We start from the raw sequence: 6,000 nt of genomic DNA, 5'->3' as shown, positions 1-6,000 counted from the left end.
AATTAAAAGTCATCTTGAATAAATAATTGCTATTATCTTGAAAACCATAAAGTGAATAATAATCACAACACACTGATCTGCTAATGTTAATTTCTGCGAGAGCATTTATATTTCACAAGCAAACTTCACGTATTGTGTTATGTGTTTCCATTCGACACCGATGACCTATCTCCAGAGTCGTCCAATAGCAGCCTACGACAAATCGATAGATATCACCACCTGCCTACAAGCTAAGGTGGGAAGGCGCGTAGTCATCTCCTTTTGCACCATATTAGAATTCACAAGCTGGCTCATAGAAGTGTTTTCTCGAGGTAGGTTCTTAATTCTTCTCCAATAGTTACACTACATTACAACAACACACTTAATAGTGGGACACGCTGTGCGTTGCACGGCCGAGATTTATTCCCGCAATTGCGTAAACATACATACATTTGATGTTCCATACATCAGATCTTACATACAATAAAACGTACATTATTTGATCACAAATTAACTTGCTGTTGCCCCACACGTAAAACCGGAGGTAAACAGCTCCTTTAGAGAAAATACTCTGGAACCGTGTTCCCTCAACGACTGCAAACAGCAACTACCAGAGGGTGTACAGTATGCATGTGATCTACTGCAGATGTACATGAACACTTGAACCTGGTATATTGATTAAGCTACATATATACATTGAAATATTGTAATACTGGCTCGGAAGCCCACACGTACTCAGAAAACACATTGCCGCCGACACAGATATACTGTAACAAGTATATAATACTTCTGTATCACTTAATCACATCATAGTGTATTATTATTATAATGGTTCCTAGCCTATGAACCCACAGTAAGCACATTCGAACTGACAATAATATACACAAACACTGCATATACTGTATAAGCGCATATTTACTCCCTGTATCATAACGGTTCTTCAGCCCAGAACATCATCGTATGAAAGCACAACAGCAGCTTACATTTGTAACATAACGGCTCTTCAGCCCAGAGCACGTACAGCAACTTACATTTGTATTATAATGGTCCTTCAGCCCAGAGCAACACCACATCTACGACTGCACGTACAGCGGCTTACATTTGTAATATAATGGCTCTTCAGCCCAGAGGAACACCACATCTACGACTGCACATGCAGCAGCTTACATTAGTATTATAATGGCTGTTCAGCCCAGAGGAACACCACATCTACGACTGCACATGCAGCAGCTTACATTAGTATTATAATGGAGGCTGTTCAGCCCAGAGGAACATCACATCATCGTATAACTGCACATACATCAGCTTACATTAGTATTATAATGGCTGTTCAGCCCAGAGGAACATCACATCACATCGTCGCAGCCTGGCCACAACAATACGACCGGAAATATAACAAATCTGAATCTGTCTCCACTGTCACAAATCTGAAACATACAGACAACAGATTAAAACATTGCAAATGCAATACGTTTCACATAAAGAAATAGAAATAATCTAATGGTCGTGCTTGCACTTAGAGCGAGAATGAACAATTCAGATCTTCACACCCCTTAAGTATCCCATTTTAACGCCACCTAGCCGGGCGGAATACTCACTTACATCAACGCGACACATCGCCAGGAGAAAGTAATATCCTTCTAATTCATCCTTCAAACGAAAGAAATAATATTTCTCCTGTGCCCAACAGTTACGCTACATTACAACAGCACACTTAGTAGTGGGACAAGCTGTGCGCTGCATGGCCGAGAGCTACAGGGAAAGTCAAAGACCAAGAAAAAGGGAAACTTCCATTCTATTATTAATACTATCCTTAATAAATCCGTCCTTAGCATTCTCACTCTTCCATCTTCCATGTCTTTTAAACATACGGTCTGGTATGCCGTTGTTCGCTGCTGCTGTAGCACCACCACTACGTAGACTGTGTAGACCATAACTTTTAATGTTCGTTACAAAGGGAGACAATGCATCTAAGAAAACTTCCCTCAGTCTTGTATAAGACATAGGATTGTTGCCTTTTCTTAACACATAACCAGACGCACATTTGCTGAGGTTTCTGAAAACATAATGATCAGAATCAGCCGGAATACATGCAAGTGTTAGATATCGTTCCAAACATTCAACTGGACACAATTTTCTACTGATAACAAGCCAGGCTCCGTCTCTATATACATCTGTTTTAGAATTTTCAATAAAAACTGTCATGTGAGATTCATAAAATATTATATCCGGACGAGAAATATTAATCAGTTCAGAAGATCTTTAGAATCTAGCATAATCCAACAAGCACATCGCTAGTATTCTCAAATCAGACAAAGATGCATTTACAATTATTGAATCGTACAACCTCTCAACAGTAACTGGCTCCTTCTTAACAACAGACTTAGCCAATTTACGTTTAGCTGCTGCCAACACATTTTATTCACAAGACCATTTTCAGTTGGACTCTCAAGCCCCACACTACAATGTGCATGCCTTAAACTATAGAAGGCTGCAATGACAGTTGTCACTGTATCATTCTGTTGGGCAATAGATAAAAGATAAATAGCACAATGCAGGTGCGAAATAAATCCAGCATATTATTCATTTTTGCCCACCTTTGCCAAGCAGCAAAACCGTATGTATATTTCTTGACAGTGGACTCGGCTCTCGACTCTGACAACAGGTCCGGCAGACCGTTAGTCAGCTGACGAATAGGAACAAGAAGATGATCAAGCTCATTTTTATATGTACACTGGAACACACCTGTAACATTGAAAACATCAATCAGCAATAATCTACAAGAAGAGCAAGCATGTTAAATTGCAAATCTGTTTCGCCAAACATTTCTCCTGGAATCCTACTAGCTATATGAGACTTTCTGGAAGTAGGCAGATATATACAAATTTTAACTTGTGGAATAAACATTGAATTTGAATTAAATAAAAGCCAGAATGACATTCGGGGACGACAAGTGTTCCCGTTACAACACATTGTGTTAGATGCATGATTATTTGTGGAATCAGACAAATAGGGGGCACAATCCAGCTCATTGTTCCATTTCAGTTCACAGTAACGCCGTCCACAGCAGAACATCTAGGGTTGCTATAACGTGAATTAAATACAAGTGGGTGTTATAATAGGTTGCAAACCGATCAACATCATGAGGGCCCCACTTGGCATTCGCATTTTGAAAAATGTTTTTAGCAATACCCCAGTCATCATAGTCGACCATACGACTAAGGTAATCTGCTTTCTGGTTCTCATAGCGAGGGATCCACTGTAAATGTAGATCAATACCATTCTTCACATATAAGTCAAATATTTCTAAATCACGTGACTGTAAGTGGATCTTCATACTCCCTTTCTCAATAATTGTTGCAACATTTTTATTGTCTGTGAACCACTTGATACTCTGGTGTGATAGACTAGACACAAAACTCTGCAACCCCATATGCACAGCTTTCAGCTCCCGCTACGTCGAGCTAAGCATTGCCTCGTCCCTTGACCACTGCCCACGAGAAGGGACATTATCCAATTCCACACAGTAGCCACCGTAACCACTATCACTGGCATCTGGATATACTAGTTTCCTTAAAAATGTTGTCTGAACTAGATATCTGGAACAATACTTCAGTAAGCTACATGACCAAAACTGCAACTTTTTGATACTTGAATCTGACAACACAATGTAGTCATGCCATGACGGGGATGCAACAACATCTATACTCAGAGATCTTGTCATCAGCTGAGAGATTGGACCCATCACAATTTTCATAGATATTTTCTGACCAACGACAGAAGCTATGTATTTCACTTGGACATATCTATGTTTAGATGGTAGTAACACTGTAATGCAGTTCAATACCTTATCCCTTTTTCTGTCAGGAACACTCATGATCATAGATGTTGTATCAATCCTGAAACCTAACCACTCAATTGACTGAGACGGCAACCAGAGGGACTTTTCTACTTTAGGAACGAAACCTGATCCGAGTAGATCCTGCTAAACACCAGCACCCGACGCGTGTGCCTTGTCCCGTGAAGAACCTGAAAGAATACCATCATCTAAGAAAGTTACTATTCTCTATCCCTCATACTTTCATTTCTTAGCCAACTGTCTTGTAACTTTGGTGAACACATATGGAGCTGATGTTAAACCAAAGGGAAGCACAAGGAGTTTTTAAATAGTGAACGATTCCTGTTTGATCAGCTCATGAACATCCGAGATAATCAGTATGAGGGGGAAAATAGCAATGTGGTGATAATCAGAATGGACATCAAATTTGATAAGCCAGTCATTATCTCTGATGTAACTCAAAGCTATCTTCCAATCCTCATATTTCACTCTCTGTTTGTTCACATAACTGTTAATTGTGTGAAGATCTAGAATTAATCTCTTCTTCCCGGAAGACGGGACTGACACGTACAGTGGACTGACGATAGTAAGGGGAGTATCACATTCGCGTATCAGACTTTTCTTCTCTTGCACATAAATATCCTGTGTGACAAAGTCTTTGTGTTTGAAAGCTGATTGGTTATTTCTTACGTACATAGAATGTGGTTGAAATATAAATTGGATCTTATACCCATTAACAATCAAATCTGCAACAAAATGTGAAAAAACAATATTTATCCAGAATTGCAAACTGCACTTGAAACGCAGTACTTTGCCCATACTCATAATTGTTATCTGTAAGATTTTTAGAAAAATGCAAATCATCAACAACGCCATCATGACTGAAATACTCAACTGACAGGTCTTGCGAACTATTGATTCCCTTGGGATGAGCCTCCGGCTGCAAAACTGGCCATTCTCAGAGCTGACACGTTTCTGTTTTGGGGACTGTCTCTTCTGAAGTGACTGAAGTCACCGAACGTAAAGCATGCTCCTTCTGACCTTTGGCACGAAAAAGCTGGTTTGTGATTGTTTGAATATGTTGCACAGAAGAAGCAGGAAGAAAAGCACCTTGCACGGGCCGGGTAAAGGTTGCTGATCGCCTGGATGACCTACTTGGATACGGCGCTTGGCGTAACGTTTCTGACGTAATTTCCGAACAGCTTTATTGTCGGCCCTCGTAATCTTCCTGTCGTCGTCCGAATCAACAGCAATTTCATTGGAAGCATAGTTCTGGACCGTCTCCCATCCCTCCTCGGAAGAATCTGCTATTTATATAAGTTTATTGGGTTGCTGGAGCCTTACAATGCCTGACGTTATATACGTTTTACAGTCCTCGAAACGTTGATTTTGGATAGCTACCAGAACTTGATGAAGTGAGTCTACCGTTTCTTCGTTGATACTGTGTTGGATTGTATTGCCTTCCCGACTCTATGTTGCATTTTAGGACAGAGATTTCACTTGGTTAGTTTAAGGCCAATGTAGTTAAGTGAGTCTACGATTCCGGTAGAATCGGTGCCAATAGTGAAATATAATTTCGAGTTGTTTGCAGGCCCGATGCCAAAGATCACAATTTATTATATGCACAGTAGTCTCTAGGGTTATCACTTCATATAACTATGTCATTAGCATGGCTTATTTTTCAAAATAGCCACAAGCCCAAAGTATATTTTCATAACGAACAATGCAAGAGGTTTTCAATCTTAATAAACCTACAGTTCTTCATCTTCAATTTCTAATTTATATTTGAAGTATGACGTGAAGGGCATAACACAGACGTATTCACAATTCACATATCCTTTCAAGTTTCAACAAATCAGTAAAATCCGCTAACGCTTAGATGGATATTGCTGGAATATTGCTAAAACGGCGTAAAACCATACTCACTCACTCTCTTGATTGTCTGGTTAGTTTACAGGCCGCAGTCGTATGGCAGGAATACTGCTGTTCGGCTTCAGGCAACCAACAGACACTTCTTTTTCTTATGCAAAGTGTGTGAATCTGTGTCGGGGATTAATTGTCATTCTCTGGAGTCAAATAGCATATTTTCAACAGCACATCCACAGTTTGGAGCAGAACATTAATCGTTTCTCCCGATGGTCCACTGACAACGTATTTAGGCATATATTCTTATCTGAGACTAA

At 39.9% G+C, this 6,000-nt stretch overlaps 1 protein-coding gene and 1 pseudogene across 1 annotated transcript in view; one reads left to right on the top strand and one right to left on the bottom strand.

Moving 5' to 3' along the window:
• Positions 1 to 235: 235 nt before the first annotated feature.
• Positions 236 to 6,000, top strand: part of LOC139469715 (carbohydrate sulfotransferase 15-like) — a 42,136-nt gene continuing 36,371 nt past the window's right edge. Inside the window, exon 1 of the mRNA XM_071251965.1 lies at positions 236 to 311. The gene's annotated coding sequence lies outside the window, so the exon portion shown is untranslated. The remainder of the gene's footprint in view (positions 312 to 6,000) is intronic.
• On the bottom strand, positions 1,744 to 3,862 carry LOC139468144 (uncharacterized; annotated as a pseudogene).

Source organism: Haliotis cracherodii, unplaced genomic scaffold, assembly GCF_022045235.1.
Source record: "Haliotis cracherodii isolate W230 unplaced genomic scaffold, xgHalCrac1.p SCAF_2, whole genome shotgun sequence".
Taxonomy (NCBI): domain Eukaryota; kingdom Metazoa; phylum Mollusca; class Gastropoda; order Lepetellida; family Haliotidae; genus Haliotis; species Haliotis cracherodii.
The sequence above is the reverse complement of the archived record's forward strand: the minus strand, read 5'-3'. Positions and strand labels throughout refer to the sequence as shown.